This window comes from Hyperolius riggenbachi, chromosome 2, assembly GCF_040937935.1.
Source record: "Hyperolius riggenbachi isolate aHypRig1 chromosome 2, aHypRig1.pri, whole genome shotgun sequence".
Taxonomy (NCBI): domain Eukaryota; kingdom Metazoa; phylum Chordata; class Amphibia; order Anura; family Hyperoliidae; genus Hyperolius; species Hyperolius riggenbachi.
In genome coordinates, this window is record NC_090647.1 from 140,398,124 (window position 1) to 140,412,392 (window position 14,269).

Sequence of the window (14,269 nt, forward strand, 5' to 3'; positions counted from 1 at the left end):
AGGCGCCGGAACGGCGCCCTGGAGGTTGCCTGCGGCCACACTAAGCCGAAAGCGCCCGCTCTCGTCAGATCGCGGAAGCTAAGCGGCTTCAGGCCTGGTTAGTAGCTGCATGGGAGACCGGCTGTGAACCCCAGGTGCTGCAGGCGTTTTTTTGGGTTTGAGACCCAATGGCTATGAGCACGCGTGGGAAGCCTCACCTTCAAGGCGCCGGAACGGCGCACTGGAGGTTGCCTGCGGCCACACTAAGCCGAAAGCGCCCGCTCTCGTCAGATCGCGGAAGCTAAGCAGCTTCAGGCCTGGTTAGTAGCTGCATGGGAGACCGGCTTTGAACCCCAGGTGCTGCAGGCGTTTTTTTGGGTTTGAGGCCCAATGGCTATGAGCACGCGTGGGAAGCCTCACCTTCAAGGCGCCGGAACGGCGCCCTGGAGGTTGCCTGCGGCCACACTAAGCCGAAAGCGCCCGCTCTCGTCAGATCGCGGAAGCTAAGCGGCTTCAGGCCTGGTTAGTAGCTGCATGGGAGACCGGCTGTGAACCCCAGGTGCTGCTGGCGTTTTTTTGGGTTTGAGGCCCAATGGCTATGAGCACGCGTGGGAAGCCTCACCTTCAAGGCGCCGCAACGGCGCCTTGGAGGTTGCCTGCGGCCACACTAAGCCGAAAGCACCCGCACTCGTCAGATCGCGGAAGCTAAGCGGCTTCAGGCCTGGTTAGTAGCTGCATGGGAGACCGGCTGTGAACCCCAGGTGCTGCAGGCGTTGTTTTGGGTTTGAGGCCCAATGGCTATGAGCACGCGTGGGAAGCCTCACCTTCAAGGCGCCGCAACGGCGCCCTGGAGGTTGCCTGCGGCCACACTAAGCCGAAAGCGCCCGCTCTTGTCAGATCGCAGAAGCTAAGCGGCTTCAGGCCTGGTTAGTAGCTGCATGGGAGACCGGCTGTGAACCCCAGGTGCTGCAGGCGTTTTTTTGGGTTTGAGGCCCAATGGCTATGAGCACGCGTGGGAAGCCTCACCTTCAAGGCGCCGGAACGGCGCCTTGGAGGTTGCCTGCGGCCACACTAAGCCGAAAGCGCCCGCACTCGTCAGATCGTGGAAGCTAAGCGGCTTCAGGCCTGGTTAGTAGCTGCATGGGAGACTGGCTGTGAACCCCAGGTGCTGCAGGCGTTGTTTTGGGTTTGAGGCCCAATGGCTATGAGCACGCGTGGGAAGCCTCACCTTCAAGGCGCCGGAACGGCACCCTGGAGGTTGCCTGCGGCCGCACTAAGCCGAAAGCGCCCGCTCTCGTCAGATTGCGGAAGCTAAGCGGCTTCAGGCCTGGTTAGTAGCTGCATGGGAGACCGGCTGTGAACCCCAGGTGCTGCAGGCGTTTTTTTGGGTTTGAGGCCCAATGGCTATGAGCACGCGTGGGAAGCCTCACCTTCAAGGCGCCGGAACGGCGCCCTGGAGGTTGCCTGCGGCCACACTAAGCCGAAAGCGCCCACTCTCGTCAGATCGCGGAAGCTAAGCGGCTTCAGGCCTGGTTAGTAGCTGCATGGGAGACCGGCTGTGAACCCCAGGTGCGGCAGGCGTTTTTTTGGGTTTGAGGCCCAATGGCTATGAGCACGCGTGGGAAGCCTCACCTTCAAGGCGCCGGAACGGCGCCCTGGAGGTTGCCTGCGGCCACACTAAGCCGAAAGCGCCCGCTCTCGTCAGATCGCGGAAGCTAAGCGGCTTCAGGCCTGGTTAGTAGCTGCATGGGAGACCGGCTGTGAACCCCAGGTGCTGCAGGCGTTTTTTTGGGTTTGAGGCCCAATGGCTATGAGCACGCGTGGGAAGCCTCACCTTCAAGGCGCCGGAACGGCGCTCTGGAGGTTGCCTTCGGCCACACTAAGCCGAAAGCGCCTGCTCTCGTCAGATCGCGGAAGCTAAGTGGCTTCAGGCCTGGTTAGTAGCTGCATGGGAGACCGGCTGTGAACCCCAGGTGCTGCAGGCGTTTATTTGGGTTTGAGACCCAATGGCTATGAGCACGCGTGGGAAGCCTCACCTTCAAGGCGCCGGAACGGCGCCCTGGAGGTTGCCTGCGGCCACACTAAGCCGAAAGCGCCCGCTCTCGTCAGATCGCAGAAGCTAAGCGGCTTCAGGCCTGGTTAGTAGCTGCATGGGAGACCGGCTTTGAACCCCAGGTGCTGCAGGTGTTTTTTTGGGTTTGAGGCCCAATGGCTATGAGCACGCGTGGGAAGCCTCACCTTCAAGGCGCCGGAACGGCGCCTTGGAGGTTGCCTGCGGCAACACTAAGCCGAAAGTGCCCGCTCTCGTCAGATCGCGGAAGCTAAGCGGCTTCAGGCCTGGTTAGTAGCTGTATGGGAGACCAGCTGTGAACCCCAGGTGCTGCAGGTGTTTTTTTGGGTTTGAGGCCCAGTGGCTATGAGCACGCGTGGGAAGCCTCACCTTCAAGGAGCCGGAACGGCGCCCTGGAGATTGCCTGCGGCCACACTAAGCCGAAAGCGCCCGCTCTCGTCAGATCGCGGAAGCTAAGCGGCTTCAGGCCTGGTTAGTAGCTGCATGGGAGACCGGCTGTGAATCCCAGGTGCGGCAGGCGTTTTTTTGGGTTTGAGGCCCAATGGCTATGAGCACGCGTGGGAAGCCTCACCTTCAAGGCGCCGGAACGGCGCCCCGGAGGTTGCCTGCGGCCACACTAAGCCGAAAGCGCCCGCTCTTGTCAGATCGCGGAAGCTAAGCGGCTTCAGGCCTGGTTGGTAGCTGCATGGGAGACCGGCTGTGAACCCCAGGTGCTACTGGCATTTTTTTGGGTTTGAGACCCAATGGCTATGAGCACGCGTGTGAAGCCTCACCTTCAAGGCGCCGGAACGGCGCCCTGGAGGTTGCCTGCGGCCACACTAAGCCGAAAGCGCCCGCTCTCGTCAGATCGCGGAAGCTAAGCGGCTTCAGGCCTGGTTAGTAGCTGCATGGGAGACCGGCTGTGAACCCCAGGTGCTGCAGGCGTTTTTTTGGGTTTGAGGCCCAATGGCTATGAGCACGCGTGGGAAGCCTCACCTTCAAGGCGCCGGAATGCCGCCTTGGAGGTTGCCTGCGGCCACACTAAGCCGAAAGCGTCAGATCGCGGAAGCTAAGCGGCTTCAGGCCTGGTTAGTAGCTGCATGGGAGACCGGCTGTGAACCCCAGGTGCTGCAGGCGTTTTTTTGGGTTTGAGGCCCAATGGCTATGAGCACGCGTGGGAAGCCTCACCTTCATGGCGCCGGAACGGCGCCCTGGAGGTTGCCTGCGGCCACACTAAGCCGAAAGCGCCCGCTCTCGTCAGATCGCGAGAAGCTAAGCGGCTTCAGGCCTGGTTAGTAGCTGCATGGGAGACCGGCTGTGAACCACAGGTGCTGCAGGCGTTTTTTTGGGTTTGAGGCCCAATGGCTATGAGCACGCGTGGGAAGCCTCACCTTCAAGGCGCCGGAACGGCGCCCTGGAGGTTGCCTGCGGCCACACTAAGCCGAAAGCGTCAGATCGCAGAAGCTAAGCGGCTTCAGGCCTGGTTAGTAGCTGCATGGGAGACCGGCTGTGAATCCCAGGTGCTGCAGGCGTTTTTTTGGGTTTGAGACCCAATGGCTATGAGCACGCGTGGGAAGCCTCACCTTCAAGGCGCCGGAACGGCGCCCTGGAGGTTGCCTGCGGCCACACTAAGCCGAAAGCGCCCGCTCTCGTCAGATCGCGGAAGCTAAGCGGCTTCAGGCCTGGTTAGTAGCTGCGTGGGAGACCGGCTGTGAACCCCAGGTGCTGCAGGCGGTTTTTTGGGTTTGAGGCCCAATGGCTATGAGCACGCGTGGGAAGCCTCACCTTCAAGGCGCCGGAACGGCGCCCTGGAGGTTGCCTGCGGCCACACTAAGCTGAAAGCGCCCGCTCTCGTCAGATCGCGGAAGCTAAGCGGCTTCAGGCCTGGTTAGTAGCTGCATGGGAGACCGGCTGTGAACCCCAGGTGCTGCAGGCGTTTTTTTGGGTTTGAGGCCCAATGGCTATGAGCACGCGTGGGAAGCCTCACCTTCAAGGCGCCGGAACGGCGCCATGGAGGTTGCCTGCGGCCACACTAAGCTGAAAGCGCCCGCTCTCGTCAGATCGCGGAAGCTAAGCGGCTTCAGGCCTGGTTAGTAGCTGCATGGGAGACCGGCTGTGAACCCCAGGTGCGGCAGGCGTTTTTTTGGGTTTGAGGCCCAATGGCTATGAGCACGCGTGGGAAGCCTCACCTTCAAGGCGCCGGAACGGCGCCCTGGAGGTTGCCTGCGGCCACACTAAGCCGAAAGCGCCCGCTCTCGTCAGATCACGGAATCTAAGCGGCTTCAGGCCTGGTTAGTAGCTGCATGGGAGACCGGCTGTGAACCCCAGGTGCTGCAGGCGTTTTTTTGGGTTTGAGACCCAATGGCTATGAGCACGCGTGGGAAGCCTCACCTTCAAGGTGCCAGGACGGCGCCCTGGAGGTTGCCTGCGGCCACACTAAGCCGAAAGCGCCCGCGTTCGTCAGATCGCGGAAGCTAAGCGGCTTCAGGCCTGGTTAGTAGCTGCATGGGAGACCGGCTGTGAACCCCAGTTGCTGCAGGCGTTTTTTTGGGTTTGAGGCCCAATGGCTATGAGCACGCGTGGGAAGCCTCACCTTCAAGGCGCCGGAACGGCGCCCTGGAGGTTGCCTGCGGCCACACTAAGCCGAAAGCGCCCGCTCTCGTCAGATCGCGGAAGCTAAGCGGCTTCAGGCCTGGTTAGTAGCTGCATGGGAGACCGGCTGTGAACCCCAGGTGCTGCAGGCGTTTTTTTGGGTTTGAGGCCCAATGGCTATGAGCACGCGTGGGAAGCCTCACCTTCAAGGCGCCGGAACGGCGCCTTGGAGGTTGCCTGCGGCCACACTAAACCGAAAGCGCCCGCTCTCGTCAGATCGCGGAAGCTAAGCGGCTTCAGGCCTGGTTAGTAGCTGCATGGGAGACCGGCTGTGAACCCCAGGTGCTGCAGGCGTTTTTTTGGGTTTGAGGCCCAATGGCTATGAGCACGCGTGGGAAGCCTCACCTTCAAGGCGCCGGAACGGCGCCTTGGAGGTTGCCTGCGGCCACACTAAGCCAAAAGCGCCCGCTCTCGTCAGATTGCGGAAGCTAAGCGGCTTCATGCCTGGTTAGTAGCTGCATGGGAGACCGGCTGTGAACCCCAGGTGCTGCAGGCGTTTTTTTGGGTTTGAGGCCCAATGGCTATGAGCACGCGTGGGAAGCCTCACCTTCAAGGCGCCGGAACGGCGCCCTGGAGGTTGCTTGCGGCCACACTAAGCCGAAAGCGCCCGCTCTCGTCAGATCACGGAAGCTAAGCGGCTTCAGGCCTGGTTAGTAGCTGCATGGGAGACTGGCTGTGAACCCCAGGTGCTGCAAGCTTTTTTTTGGGTTTGAGACCCAATGGCTATGAGCACGCGTGGGAAGCCTCACCTTCAAGGAGCCGGAACGGCGCCCTGGAGTTTTCCTGCGGCCACACTAAGCCGAAAGCGCCCGCTTTCGTCAGATCGCGGAAGCTAAGCGGCTTCAGGACTGGTTAGTAGCTGCATGGGAGACCGGCTGTGAACCCCAGGTGCTGCAGGCATTTTTTTGGGTTTGAGGCCCAATGGCTATGAGCACGCGTGGGAAGCCTCACCTTCAAGGCGCCGGAACGGCGCCTTGGAGGTCGCCTGCGGCCACACTAAGCCGAAAGCGCCCGCTCTCGTCAGATCGCGGAAGCTAAGCGGCTTCAGGCCTGGTTAGTAGCTGCATGGGAGACCGGCTGTGAACCCCAGGTGCTGCAGGCGTTTTTTTGGGTTTGAGGCCCAATGGCTATGAGCACGCGTGGGAAGCCTCACCTTCAAGGCGCCGGAACGGCGCCTTGGAGGTTGCCTGCGGCCACACTAAGCCGAAAGCGCCCGCTCTCGTCAGATCGCGGAAACTAAGCGGCTTCAGGCCTGGTTAGTAGCTGCATGGGAGACCGGCTGTGAACCCCAGGTGCTGCAGGTGTTTTTTTGGGTTTGAGGCCCAATGGCCATGAGCACGCGTGGCAAGCCTCACCTTCAAGGCGCCGGAACGGCGCCTTGGAGGTTGCCTGTGGCCACACTAAGCCAAAAGCGCCCGCTCTCGTCAGATCGCGGAAGCTAAGCGGCTTCAGGCCTGGTTAGTAGCTGCATGGGAGACCGGCTGTGAACCCCAGGTGTTGCAGGCGTTTTTTTGGGTTTGAGGCCCAATGGCTATGAGCACGCGTGGGAAGCCTCACCTTCAAGGCGCCGGAACGGCGCCATGGAGGTCGCCTGCGGCCACACTAAGCCGCAAGCTCTCGTCAGATCGTGGAAGCTAAGCGGCTTCAGGCCTGGTTAGTAGCTGCATAGGAGACCGGCTGTGAACCCCAGGTGCTGCAGGCGTTTTTTTGGGTTTGAGACCCAATGGCTATGAGCACGCGTGGGAAGCCTCACCTTCAAGGCGCCGGAACGGCGCCCTGGAGGTTGCCTGCGGCCACACCAAGCCGAAAGCGCCCGCTCTCGTCAGATCGCGGAAGCTAAGCGGCTTCAGGCCTGGTTAGTAGCTGCATGGGAGACCGGCTGTGAACCCCAGGTGCTGCAGGCGTTTTTTTGGGTTTGAGGCCCAATGGCTATGAGCACGCGTGGGAAGCCTCACCTTCAAGGCGCCGGAACGGCGCTCTGGAGGTTACCTGCGGCCACACTAAGCCGAAAGCGCCTGCTCTCGTCAGATCGCGGAAGCTAAGTGGCTTCAGGCCTGGTTAGTAGCTGCATGGGAGACCGGCTGTGAACCCCAGGTGCTGCAGGCGTTTATTTGGGTTTGAGACCCAATGGCTATGAGCACGCGTGGGAAGCCTCACCTTCAAGGCGCCGGAACGGCGCCCTGGAGGTTGCCTGCGGCCACACTAAGCCGAAAGCGCCCGCTCTCGTCAGATCGCGGAAGCTAAGCGGCTTCAGGCCTGGTTAGTAGCTGCATGGGAGACCGGCTTTGAACCCCAGGTGCTGCAGGTGTTTTTTTGGGTTTGAGGCCCAATGGCTATGAGCACGCGTGGGAAGCCTCACCTTCAAGGCGCCGGAACGGCGCTTTGTAGGTTGCCAGCGGCCACACTAAGCCGAAAGCGCCCGCTCTCGTCAGATTGCGGAAGCTAAGCGGCTTCAGGCCTGGTTAGTAGCTGCATGGGAGACCGGCTGTGAACCCCAGGTGCTGCAGGTGTTTTTTTGGGTTTGAGGCCCAGTGGCTATGAGCACGCGTGGGAAGCCTCACCTTCAAGGCGCCGGAACGGCGCCCTGGAGGTTGCCTGCGGCCACACTAAGCCGAAAGCGCCCGCTCTCGTCAGATCGCGGAAGCTAATCGGCTTCAGGCCTGGTTAGTAGCTGCATGGGAGACCGGCTGTGAACCCCAGGTGCTGCAGGCATTTTTTTGGGTTTGAGGCCCAATGGCTATGAGCACGCGTGGGAAGCCTCACCTTCAAGGCGCCGGAACGGCGCCTTGGAGGTTGCCTGCGGCAACACTAAGCCGAAAGTGCCCGCTCTCGTTAGATCGCGGAAGCTAAGCGGCTTCAGGCCTGGTTAGTAGCTGCATGGGAGACCAGCTGTGAACCCCAGGTGCTGCAGGTGTTTTTTTGGGTTTGAGGCCCAGTGGCTATGAGCACGCGTGGGAAGCCTCACCTTCAAGGAGCCGGAACGGCGCCCTGGAGGTTGCCTGCGGCCACACTAAGCCGAAAGCGCCCGCTCTCGTCAGATCGCGGAAGCTAAGCGGCTTCAGGCCTGGTTAGTAGCTGCATGGGAGACCGGCTGTGAATCCCAGGTGCGGCAGGCGTTTTTTTGGGTTTGAGGCCCAATGGCTATGAGCACGCGTGGGAAGCCTCACCTTCAAGGCGCCGGAACGGCGCCCCGGAGGTTGCCTGCGGCCACACTAAGCCGAAAGCGCCCGCTCTTGTCAGATCGCGGAAGCTAAGCGGCTTCAGGCCTGGTTGGTAGCTGCATGGGAGACCGGCTGTGAACCCCAGGTGCTACTGGCATTTTTTTGGGTTTGAGACCCAATGGCTATGAGCACGCGTGTGAAGCCTCACCTTCAAGGCGCCGGAACGGCGCCCTGGAGGTTGCCTGCGGCCACACTAAGCCGAAAGCGCCCGCTCTCGTCAGATCGCGGAAGCTAAGCGGCTTCAGGCCTGGTTAGTAGCTGCATGGGAGACCGGCTGTGAACCCCAGGTGCTGCAGGCGTTTTTTTGGGTTTGAGGCCCAATGGCTATGAGCACGCGTGGGAAGCCTCACCTTCAAGGCGCCGGAATGCCGCCTTGGAGGTTGCCTGCGGCCACACTAAGCCGAAAGCGTCAGATCGCGGAAGCTAAGCGGCTTCAGGCCTGGTTAGTAGCTGCATGGGAGACCGGCTGTGAACCCCAGGTGCTGCAGGCGTTTTTTTGGGTTTGAGGCCCAATGGCTATGAGCACGCGTGGGAAGCCTCACCTTCATGGCGCCGGAACGGCGCCCTGGAGGTTGCCTGCGGCCACACTAAGCCGAAAGCGCCCGCTCTCGTCAGATCGCGAGAAGCTAAGCGGCTTCAGGCCTGGTTAGTAGCTGCATGGGAGACCGGCTGTGAACCACAGGTGCTGCAGGCGTTTTTTTGGGTTTGAGGCCCAATGGCTATGAGCACGCGTGGGAAGCCTCACCTTCAAGGCGCCGGAACGGCGCCCTGGAGGTTGCCTGCGGCCACACTAAGCCGAAAGCGTCAGATCGCAGAAGCTAAGCGGCTTCAGGCCTGGTTAGTAGCTGCATGGGAGACCGGCTGTGAATCCCAGGTGCTGCAGGCGTTTTTTTGGGTTTGAGACCCAATGGCTATGAGCACGCGTGGGAAGCCTCACCTTCAAGGCGCCGGAACGGCGCCCTGGAGGTTGCCTGTGGCCACACAAAGCCGAAAGCGCCCGCTCTCGTCAGATCGCGGAAGCTAAGCGGCTTCAGGCCTGGTTAGTAGCTGCGTGGGAGACCGGCTGTGAACCCCAGGTGCTGCAGGCGGTTTTTTGGGTTTGAGGCCCAATGGCTATGAGCACGCGTGGGAAGCCTCACCTTCAAGGCGCCGGAACGGCGCCCTGGAGGTTGCCTGCGGCCACACTAAGCCGAAAGCGCCCGCTCTCGTCAGATCGCGGAAGCTAAGCGGCTTCAGGCCTGGTTAGTAGCTGCATGGGAGACCGGCTGTGAACCCCAGGTGCTGCAGGCGTTTTTTTGGGTTTGAGGCCCAATGGCTATGAGCACGCGTGGGAAGCCTCACCTTCAAGGCGCCGGAACGGCGCCATGGAGGTTGCCTGCGGCCACACTAAGCTGAAAGCGCCCGCTCTCGTCAGATCGCGGAAGCTAAGCGGCTTCAGGCCTGGTTAGTAGCTGCATGGGAGACCGGCTGTGAACCCCAGGTGCGGCAGGCGTTTTTTTGGGTTTGAGGCCCAATGGCTATGAGCACGCGTGGGAAGCCTCACCTTCAAGGCGCCGAAACGGCGCCCTGGAGGTTGCCTGCGGCCACACTAAGCCGAAAGCGCCCGCTCTCGTCAGATCACGGAATCTAAGCGGCTTCAGGCCTGGTTAGTAGCTGCATGGGAGACCGGCTGTGAACCCCAGGTGCTGCAGGCGTTTTTTTGGGTTTGAGACCCAATGGCTATGAGCACGCGTGGGAAGCCTCACCTTCAAGGTGCCAGGACGGCGCCCTGGAGGTTGCCTGCGGCCACACTAAGCCGAAAGCGCCCGCGTTCGTCAGATCGCGGAAGCTAAGCGGCTTCAGGCCTGGTTAGTAGCTGCATGGGAGACTGGCTGTGAACCCCAGTTGCTGCAGGCGTTTTTTTGGGTTTGAGGCCCAATGGCTATGAGCACGCGTGGGAAGCCTCACCTTCAAGGCGCCGGAACGGCGCCCTGGAGGTTGCCTGCGGCCACACTAAGCCGAAAGCGCCCGCTCTCGTCAGATCGTGGAAGCTAAGCGGCTTCAGGCCTGGTTAGTAGCTGCATGGGAGACCGGCTGTGAACCCCAGGTGCTGCAGGCGTTTTTTTGGGTTTGAGGCCCAATGGCTATGAGCACGCGTGGGAAGCCTCACCTTCAAGGCGCCGGAACGGCGCCTTGGAGGTCGCCTGCGGCCACACTAAGCCGAAAGCGCCCGCTCTCGTCAGATCGCGGAAGCTAAGCGGCTTCAGGCCTGGTTAGTAGCTGCATGGGAGACCGGCTGTGAACCCCAGGTGTTGCAGGCGTTTTTTTGGGTTTGAGGCCCAATGGCTATGAGCACGCGTGGGAAGCCTCACCTTCAAGGCGCCGGAACGGCGCCATGGAGGTCGCCTGCGGCCACACTAAGCCGAAAGCTCTCGTCAGATCGTGGAAGCTAAGCGGCTTCAGGCCTGGTTAGTAGCTGCATAGGAGACCGGCTGTGAACCCCAGGTGCTGCAGGTGTTTTTTTGGGTTTGAGACCCAATGGCTATGAGCACGCGTGGGAAGCCTCACCTTCAAGGCGCCGGAACGGCGCCCTGGAGGTTTGCCTGTGGCCACACTAAGCCGAAAGCGCCCGCTCTCGTCAGATCGTGGAAGCTAAGCGGCTTCAGGCCTGGTTAGTAGCTGCATGGGAGACCGGCTGTGAACCCCAGGTGCTGCAGGTGTTTTTTTGGGTTTGAGGCCCAATGGCTATGAGCACGCGTGGGAAGCCTCACCTTCAAGGCGCCGGAACGGCGCCCTGGAGGTTGCCTGCGGCCACACTAAGCCGAAAGCTCCCGCTCTTGTCAGATCGCAGAAGCTAAGCGGCACCAGGCCTGGTTAGTAGCTGCATGGGAGACCGGCTGTGAACCCCAGGTGCTGCAGGTGTTTTTTTGGGTTTGAGACCCAATGGCTATGAGCACGCGTGGGAAGCCTCACCTTCAAGGCGCCGGAACGGCGCCCTGGAGGTTGCCTGCGGCCACACTAAGCCGAAAGCGCCCGTTTTCGTCAGATCGCGGAAGCTAAGCGGCTTCAGGCCTGGTTAGTAGCTGTATGGGAGACCGGCTGTGAATCCCAGGTGCTGCAGGCGTTTTTTTGGGTTTGAGGCCCAATGGCTATGAGCACGCGTGGGAAGCCTCACCTTCAAGGCGCTGGAACGGCTCCCTGGAGGTTGCCTGCGGCCACACTAAGCCGAAAGCGCCCGCTCTCGTCAGATCGCGGAAGCTAAGCGGCTTCAGGCCTGGTTAGTAGCTGCATGGGAGACCGGCTGTGAACCCCAGGTGCTGCAGGTGTTTTTTTGGGTTTGAGACCCAATGGCTATGAGCACGCGTGGGAAGCCTCACCTTCAAGGCGCCGGAACGGCGCCCTGGAGATTGCCTGCGGCCATACTAAGCCGAAAGCGCCCGCTCTCGTCAGATCGCGGAAGCTAAGCGGCTTCAGGCCTGGTTAGTAGCTGCATGGGAGACCGGCTGTGAACCCCAGGTGCTGCAGGCGTTTTTTTGGGTTTGAGGCCCAATGGCTATGAGCACGCGTGTGAAGCCTCACCTTCAAGGCGCCGGAACGGCGCCCTGGAGGTTGCCTGCGGCCACACTAAGCCGAAAGCGTCAGATCGCGGAAGCTAAGCGGCTTCAGGCCTGTTTAGTAGCTGCATGGGAGACCGGCTGTGAACCCCAGGTGCTGCAGGCGTTTTTTTGGGTTTGAGGCCCAATGGCTATGAGCACGCGTGGGAAGCCTCACCTTCAAGGCCCTGGAGGTTGCCTGCGGCCACACTAAGCCGAAAGCGCCCGCTCTCGTCAGATCGCGGAAGCTAAGCGGCTTCAGGCCTGGTTAGTAGCTGCATGGGAGACCGGCTGTGAACCCCAGGTGCTGCAGGCGTTTTTTGGGGTTTGAGACCCAATGGCTATGAGCACGCGTGGGAAGCCTCACCTTCAAGGCGCCGGAACGGCGCCCTGGAGGTTGCCTGCGGCCACACTAAGCCGAAAGCGCCCGCTCTCGTCAGATCGCGGAAGCTAAGCGGCTTCAGGCCTGGTTAGTAGCTGCATGGGAGACCGGCTGTGAACCCCAGGTGCTGCAGGTGTTTTTTTGGGTTTGAGGCCCAATGGCTATGAGCACGCGTGGGAAGCCTCACCTTCAAGGCGCCGGAACGGCGCCCTGGAGGTTGCCTGCGGCCACACTAAGCCGAAAGCGCCTGCTCTCGTCAGATCGCGGAAGCTAAGCGGCTTCAGGCCTGGTTAGTAGCTGCATGGGAGACCGGCTGTGAACCCCAGGAGCTGCAGGCGTTTTTTTGGGTTTGAGGCATAATGGCTATGAGCACGCGTGGGAAGCCTCACCTTCAAGGCGCCGGAACGGCGCCCTGGAGGTTGCCTGCGGCCACACTAAGCCGAAAGCGCCCGCTCTCGTCAGATCGCGGAAGCTAAGCGGCTTCAGGCCTTGTTAGTAGCTGCATGGGAGACCGGCTGTGAACCCCAGGTGCTGCAGGCGGTTTTTTGGGTTTGAGACCCAATGGCTATGAGCACGCGTGGGAAGCCTCACCTTCAAGGCGCCGGAACGGCGCCCTGGAGGTTGCCTGCGGCCACACTAAGCCGAAAGCGCCCGCTCTCGTCAGATCGCGGAAGCTAAGCGGCTTCAGGCCTGGTTAGTAGCTGCATGGGAGACCGGCTGTGAACCCCAGGTGCTGCAGGCGTTTTTTTGGGTTTGAGGCCCAATGGCTATGAGCACGCGTGCGAAGCCTCACCTTCAAGGCGCCGGAACGGCGCCCTGGAGGTTGCCTGCGGCCACACTAAGCCGAAAGCGCCCGCTCTCGTCAGATCGCGGAAGCTAAGCGGCTTCAGGCCTGGTTAGTAGCTGCATGGGAGACCGGCTGTGAAGCCCAGGTGCTGCAGGCGTTTTTTTGGGTTTGAGGCCCAATGGCTATGAGCACGCGTGGGAAGCCTCACCTTCAAGGCGCCGGAACGGCGCCCTGGAGATTGCCTGCGGCCACACTAAGACGAAAGCGCCCGCTCTCGTCAGATCGCGGAAGCTAAGCGGCTTCAGGCCTGGTTAGTAGCTGCATGGGAGACCGGCTGTGAACCCCAGGTGCTGCAGGCGTTCTTTTGGGTTTGAGACCCAATGGCAATGAGCACGCGTGGGAAGCCTCACCTTCAAGGCGCCGGAACGGCGCCCTGGAGGTTGCCTGCGGCCACACTAAGCCGAAAGCATCAGATCGCGGAAGCTAAGCAGCTTCAGGCCTGGTTAGTAGCTGCATGGGAGACCGGCTGTGAACCCCAGGTGCTGCAGGCGTTTTTTTGGGTTTGAGGCCCAATGGCTATGAGCACGCGTGGGAAGCCTCACCTTCAAGGCGCCGGAACGGCGCCTGCGGCCACACTAAGCCGAAAGCGCCCGCTCTCGTCAGATCGCGGAAGCTAAGTGGCTTCAGGCCTGGTTAGTAGCTGCATGGGAGACTGGCTGTGAACCCCAGGTGCTGCAGGCGTTTTTTTGGGTTTGAGGCCCAATGGCTATGAGCACGCTTGGGAAGCCTCACCTTCAAGGCGCCGGAACGGCGCCTTGGAGGTTGCCTGCGGCCACACTAAGCCGAAAGCGCCCGCTCTTATCAGATCGCGGAAGCTAAGCGGCTTCAGGCCTGGTTAGTAGCTGCATGGGAGACCGGCTGTGAACCCCAGGTGCTGCAGGCGTTTTTTTGGGTTTGAGGCCCAATGGCTATGAGCACGCGTGGGAAGCCTCACCTTCAAGGCGCCGGAACGGCGCCCTGGAGGTTGCCTGCGGCCACACTAAGCCGAAAGCGCCCGCTCTCGTCAGATCGCGGAAGCTAAGCGGCTTCAGGCCTGGTTAGTAGCTGCATGGGAGACCGGCTGTGAACCCCAGGTGCTGCAGGCGTTTTTTTGGGTTTGAGGCCCAATGGCTATGAGCACGCGTGGGAAGCCTCACCTTCAAGGCGCCGGAACGGCGCCATGGAGGTTGCCTGCGGCCACACTAAGCCGAAAGCGCCCGCTCTCGTCAGATCGCGGAAGCTAAGCGGCTTCATGCCTGGTTAGTAGCTGCATGGGAGACCGGCTGTGAACCCCAGGTGCTGCAGGCATTTTTTTGGGTTTGAGACCCAATGGCTATGAGGACGCGTGGGAAGCCTCACCTTCAAGGCGCCGGAACGGCGCCCTGGAGGTTGCCTGCGGCCACACTAAGCCGAAAGCGCCCGCTCTCGTCAGATCGCGGAAGCTAAGCAGCTTCAGGCCTGGTTAGTAGCTGCATGGGAGACCGGCTGTGAACCCCAGGTGCTGCAGGCGTTTTTTTGGGTTTGAGGCCCAATGGCTATGAGCACGCGTGGGAAGCCTCACCTTCAAGGCGCCGGAACGGCGCCCTG

At 61.3% G+C, this 14,269-nt stretch overlaps 14 non-coding genes and 49 pseudogenes across 14 annotated transcripts; all 63 read left to right on the plus strand.

The window, feature by feature from the left end:
* Nucleotides 1-27: 27 nt before the first annotated feature.
* LOC137551029 (5S ribosomal RNA) lies at nt 28-146 on the plus strand. Its single transcript, XR_011026982.1, has one exon. It is a non-coding gene; the product is annotated as a 5S ribosomal RNA (ribosomal RNA).
* Nucleotides 147-229: 83 nt separating this feature from the next.
* Nucleotides 230-348, plus strand: LOC137549021 (5S ribosomal RNA; annotated as a pseudogene).
* An 83-nt stretch (nt 349-431) lies between these two features.
* Nucleotides 432-550, plus strand: LOC137558259 (5S ribosomal RNA; annotated as a pseudogene).
* Nucleotides 551-633: 83 nt separating this feature from the next.
* LOC137556823 (5S ribosomal RNA) lies at nt 634-752 on the plus strand. Its single transcript, XR_011029461.1, has one exon. It is a non-coding gene; the product is annotated as a 5S ribosomal RNA (ribosomal RNA).
* Nucleotides 753-835: 83 nt separating this feature from the next.
* LOC137550018 (5S ribosomal RNA) lies at nt 836-954 on the plus strand (annotated as a pseudogene).
* Nucleotides 955-1,037: 83 nt separating this feature from the next.
* On the plus strand, nt 1,038-1,156 carry LOC137551138 (5S ribosomal RNA; annotated as a pseudogene).
* Nucleotides 1,157-1,239: 83 nt separating this feature from the next.
* On the plus strand, nt 1,240-1,358 carry LOC137548902 (5S ribosomal RNA; annotated as a pseudogene).
* Nucleotides 1,359-1,441: 83 nt separating this feature from the next.
* Nucleotides 1,442-1,560, plus strand: LOC137550966 (5S ribosomal RNA; annotated as a pseudogene).
* Nucleotides 1,561-1,643: 83 nt separating this feature from the next.
* LOC137551041 (5S ribosomal RNA) lies at nt 1,644-1,762 on the plus strand. Its single transcript, XR_011026984.1, has one exon. It is a non-coding gene; the product is annotated as a 5S ribosomal RNA (ribosomal RNA).
* An 83-nt stretch (nt 1,763-1,845) lies between these two features.
* LOC137551986 (5S ribosomal RNA) lies at nt 1,846-1,964 on the plus strand (annotated as a pseudogene).
* An 83-nt stretch (nt 1,965-2,047) lies between these two features.
* On the plus strand, nt 2,048-2,166 carry LOC137551066 (5S ribosomal RNA; annotated as a pseudogene).
* An 83-nt stretch (nt 2,167-2,249) lies between these two features.
* On the plus strand, nt 2,250-2,368 carry LOC137548590 (5S ribosomal RNA; annotated as a pseudogene).
* An 83-nt stretch (nt 2,369-2,451) lies between these two features.
* Nucleotides 2,452-2,570, plus strand: LOC137558567 (5S ribosomal RNA; annotated as a pseudogene).
* Nucleotides 2,571-2,653: 83 nt separating this feature from the next.
* On the plus strand, nt 2,654-2,772 carry LOC137552731 (5S ribosomal RNA; annotated as a pseudogene).
* An 83-nt stretch (nt 2,773-2,855) lies between these two features.
* Nucleotides 2,856-2,974, plus strand: LOC137551053 (5S ribosomal RNA). Its single transcript, XR_011026985.1, has one exon. It is a non-coding gene; the product is annotated as a 5S ribosomal RNA (ribosomal RNA).
* Nucleotides 2,975-3,249: 275 nt separating this feature from the next.
* Nucleotides 3,250-3,369, plus strand: LOC137551037 (5S ribosomal RNA; annotated as a pseudogene).
* Nucleotides 3,370-3,644: 275 nt separating this feature from the next.
* LOC137556632 (5S ribosomal RNA) lies at nt 3,645-3,763 on the plus strand. The gene has a single exon (XR_011029273.1). It is a non-coding gene; the product is annotated as a 5S ribosomal RNA (ribosomal RNA).
* An 83-nt stretch (nt 3,764-3,846) lies between these two features.
* Nucleotides 3,847-3,965, plus strand: LOC137557098 (5S ribosomal RNA; annotated as a pseudogene).
* Nucleotides 3,966-4,048: 83 nt separating this feature from the next.
* On the plus strand, nt 4,049-4,167 carry LOC137548386 (5S ribosomal RNA; annotated as a pseudogene).
* Nucleotides 4,168-4,250: 83 nt separating this feature from the next.
* Nucleotides 4,251-4,369, plus strand: LOC137550787 (5S ribosomal RNA; annotated as a pseudogene).
* Nucleotides 4,370-4,452: 83 nt separating this feature from the next.
* On the plus strand, nt 4,453-4,571 carry LOC137552672 (5S ribosomal RNA; annotated as a pseudogene).
* An 83-nt stretch (nt 4,572-4,654) lies between these two features.
* LOC137551064 (5S ribosomal RNA) lies at nt 4,655-4,773 on the plus strand. Its single transcript, XR_011026986.1, has one exon. It is a non-coding gene; the product is annotated as a 5S ribosomal RNA (ribosomal RNA).
* Nucleotides 4,774-4,856: 83 nt separating this feature from the next.
* LOC137558552 (5S ribosomal RNA) lies at nt 4,857-4,975 on the plus strand (annotated as a pseudogene).
* Nucleotides 4,976-5,058: 83 nt separating this feature from the next.
* On the plus strand, nt 5,059-5,177 carry LOC137552714 (5S ribosomal RNA; annotated as a pseudogene).
* Nucleotides 5,178-5,260: 83 nt separating this feature from the next.
* LOC137548152 (5S ribosomal RNA) lies at nt 5,261-5,379 on the plus strand (annotated as a pseudogene).
* An 83-nt stretch (nt 5,380-5,462) lies between these two features.
* On the plus strand, nt 5,463-5,581 carry LOC137551667 (5S ribosomal RNA; annotated as a pseudogene).
* An 83-nt stretch (nt 5,582-5,664) lies between these two features.
* Nucleotides 5,665-5,783, plus strand: LOC137551077 (5S ribosomal RNA). The gene has a single exon (XR_011026989.1). It is a non-coding gene; the product is annotated as a 5S ribosomal RNA (ribosomal RNA).
* Nucleotides 5,784-5,866: 83 nt separating this feature from the next.
* On the plus strand, nt 5,867-5,985 carry LOC137548882 (5S ribosomal RNA; annotated as a pseudogene).
* An 83-nt stretch (nt 5,986-6,068) lies between these two features.
* Nucleotides 6,069-6,187, plus strand: LOC137549436 (5S ribosomal RNA; annotated as a pseudogene).
* Nucleotides 6,188-6,466: 279 nt separating this feature from the next.
* On the plus strand, nt 6,467-6,585 carry LOC137558276 (5S ribosomal RNA; annotated as a pseudogene).
* Nucleotides 6,586-6,668: 83 nt separating this feature from the next.
* On the plus strand, nt 6,669-6,787 carry LOC137549816 (5S ribosomal RNA; annotated as a pseudogene).
* Nucleotides 6,788-6,870: 83 nt separating this feature from the next.
* Nucleotides 6,871-6,989, plus strand: LOC137547847 (5S ribosomal RNA; annotated as a pseudogene).
* Nucleotides 6,990-7,072: 83 nt separating this feature from the next.
* On the plus strand, nt 7,073-7,191 carry LOC137549847 (5S ribosomal RNA; annotated as a pseudogene).
* An 83-nt stretch (nt 7,192-7,274) lies between these two features.
* Nucleotides 7,275-7,393, plus strand: LOC137557693 (5S ribosomal RNA; annotated as a pseudogene).
* An 83-nt stretch (nt 7,394-7,476) lies between these two features.
* Nucleotides 7,477-7,595, plus strand: LOC137549278 (5S ribosomal RNA; annotated as a pseudogene).
* Nucleotides 7,596-7,678: 83 nt separating this feature from the next.
* LOC137558569 (5S ribosomal RNA) lies at nt 7,679-7,797 on the plus strand (annotated as a pseudogene).
* Nucleotides 7,798-7,880: 83 nt separating this feature from the next.
* On the plus strand, nt 7,881-7,999 carry LOC137552732 (5S ribosomal RNA; annotated as a pseudogene).
* Nucleotides 8,000-8,082: 83 nt separating this feature from the next.
* Nucleotides 8,083-8,201, plus strand: LOC137551089 (5S ribosomal RNA). Its single transcript, XR_011026990.1, has one exon. It is a non-coding gene; the product is annotated as a 5S ribosomal RNA (ribosomal RNA).
* A 275-nt stretch (nt 8,202-8,476) lies between these two features.
* On the plus strand, nt 8,477-8,596 carry LOC137551038 (5S ribosomal RNA; annotated as a pseudogene).
* Nucleotides 8,597-8,871: 275 nt separating this feature from the next.
* Nucleotides 8,872-8,990, plus strand: LOC137548784 (5S ribosomal RNA; annotated as a pseudogene).
* An 83-nt stretch (nt 8,991-9,073) lies between these two features.
* On the plus strand, nt 9,074-9,192 carry LOC137551101 (5S ribosomal RNA). The gene has a single exon (XR_011026991.1). It is a non-coding gene; the product is annotated as a 5S ribosomal RNA (ribosomal RNA).
* Nucleotides 9,193-9,275: 83 nt separating this feature from the next.
* LOC137548387 (5S ribosomal RNA) lies at nt 9,276-9,394 on the plus strand (annotated as a pseudogene).
* An 83-nt stretch (nt 9,395-9,477) lies between these two features.
* On the plus strand, nt 9,478-9,596 carry LOC137550789 (5S ribosomal RNA; annotated as a pseudogene).
* An 83-nt stretch (nt 9,597-9,679) lies between these two features.
* On the plus strand, nt 9,680-9,798 carry LOC137553565 (5S ribosomal RNA; annotated as a pseudogene).
* Nucleotides 9,799-9,881: 83 nt separating this feature from the next.
* LOC137558596 (5S ribosomal RNA) lies at nt 9,882-10,000 on the plus strand (annotated as a pseudogene).
* An 83-nt stretch (nt 10,001-10,083) lies between these two features.
* LOC137557571 (5S ribosomal RNA) lies at nt 10,084-10,202 on the plus strand (annotated as a pseudogene).
* A 280-nt stretch (nt 10,203-10,482) lies between these two features.
* Nucleotides 10,483-10,601, plus strand: LOC137549203 (5S ribosomal RNA; annotated as a pseudogene).
* Nucleotides 10,602-10,684: 83 nt separating this feature from the next.
* LOC137553560 (5S ribosomal RNA) lies at nt 10,685-10,803 on the plus strand (annotated as a pseudogene).
* An 83-nt stretch (nt 10,804-10,886) lies between these two features.
* Nucleotides 10,887-11,005, plus strand: LOC137559234 (5S ribosomal RNA; annotated as a pseudogene).
* Nucleotides 11,006-11,088: 83 nt separating this feature from the next.
* On the plus strand, nt 11,089-11,207 carry LOC137557257 (5S ribosomal RNA; annotated as a pseudogene).
* An 83-nt stretch (nt 11,208-11,290) lies between these two features.
* On the plus strand, nt 11,291-11,409 carry LOC137553937 (5S ribosomal RNA). The gene has a single exon (XR_011027310.1). It is a non-coding gene; the product is annotated as a 5S ribosomal RNA (ribosomal RNA).
* A 262-nt stretch (nt 11,410-11,671) lies between these two features.
* LOC137551112 (5S ribosomal RNA) lies at nt 11,672-11,790 on the plus strand. The gene has a single exon (XR_011026992.1). It is a non-coding gene; the product is annotated as a 5S ribosomal RNA (ribosomal RNA).
* An 83-nt stretch (nt 11,791-11,873) lies between these two features.
* Nucleotides 11,874-11,992, plus strand: LOC137557258 (5S ribosomal RNA; annotated as a pseudogene).
* Nucleotides 11,993-12,075: 83 nt separating this feature from the next.
* LOC137548248 (5S ribosomal RNA) lies at nt 12,076-12,194 on the plus strand (annotated as a pseudogene).
* Nucleotides 12,195-12,277: 83 nt separating this feature from the next.
* Nucleotides 12,278-12,396, plus strand: LOC137548249 (5S ribosomal RNA; annotated as a pseudogene).
* Nucleotides 12,397-12,479: 83 nt separating this feature from the next.
* On the plus strand, nt 12,480-12,598 carry LOC137551123 (5S ribosomal RNA). Its single transcript, XR_011026993.1, has one exon. It is a non-coding gene; the product is annotated as a 5S ribosomal RNA (ribosomal RNA).
* Nucleotides 12,599-12,681: 83 nt separating this feature from the next.
* LOC137555519 (5S ribosomal RNA) lies at nt 12,682-12,800 on the plus strand. Its single transcript, XR_011028200.1, has one exon. It is a non-coding gene; the product is annotated as a 5S ribosomal RNA (ribosomal RNA).
* Nucleotides 12,801-12,883: 83 nt separating this feature from the next.
* LOC137558918 (5S ribosomal RNA) lies at nt 12,884-13,002 on the plus strand (annotated as a pseudogene).
* A 263-nt stretch (nt 13,003-13,265) lies between these two features.
* On the plus strand, nt 13,266-13,384 carry LOC137548437 (5S ribosomal RNA; annotated as a pseudogene).
* An 83-nt stretch (nt 13,385-13,467) lies between these two features.
* On the plus strand, nt 13,468-13,586 carry LOC137558132 (5S ribosomal RNA; annotated as a pseudogene).
* An 83-nt stretch (nt 13,587-13,669) lies between these two features.
* Nucleotides 13,670-13,788, plus strand: LOC137551135 (5S ribosomal RNA). The gene has a single exon (XR_011026994.1). It is a non-coding gene; the product is annotated as a 5S ribosomal RNA (ribosomal RNA).
* An 83-nt stretch (nt 13,789-13,871) lies between these two features.
* Nucleotides 13,872-13,990, plus strand: LOC137547756 (5S ribosomal RNA; annotated as a pseudogene).
* Nucleotides 13,991-14,073: 83 nt separating this feature from the next.
* On the plus strand, nt 14,074-14,192 carry LOC137559005 (5S ribosomal RNA; annotated as a pseudogene).
* The last annotated feature ends 77 nt before the right edge of the window (nt 14,193-14,269 follow it).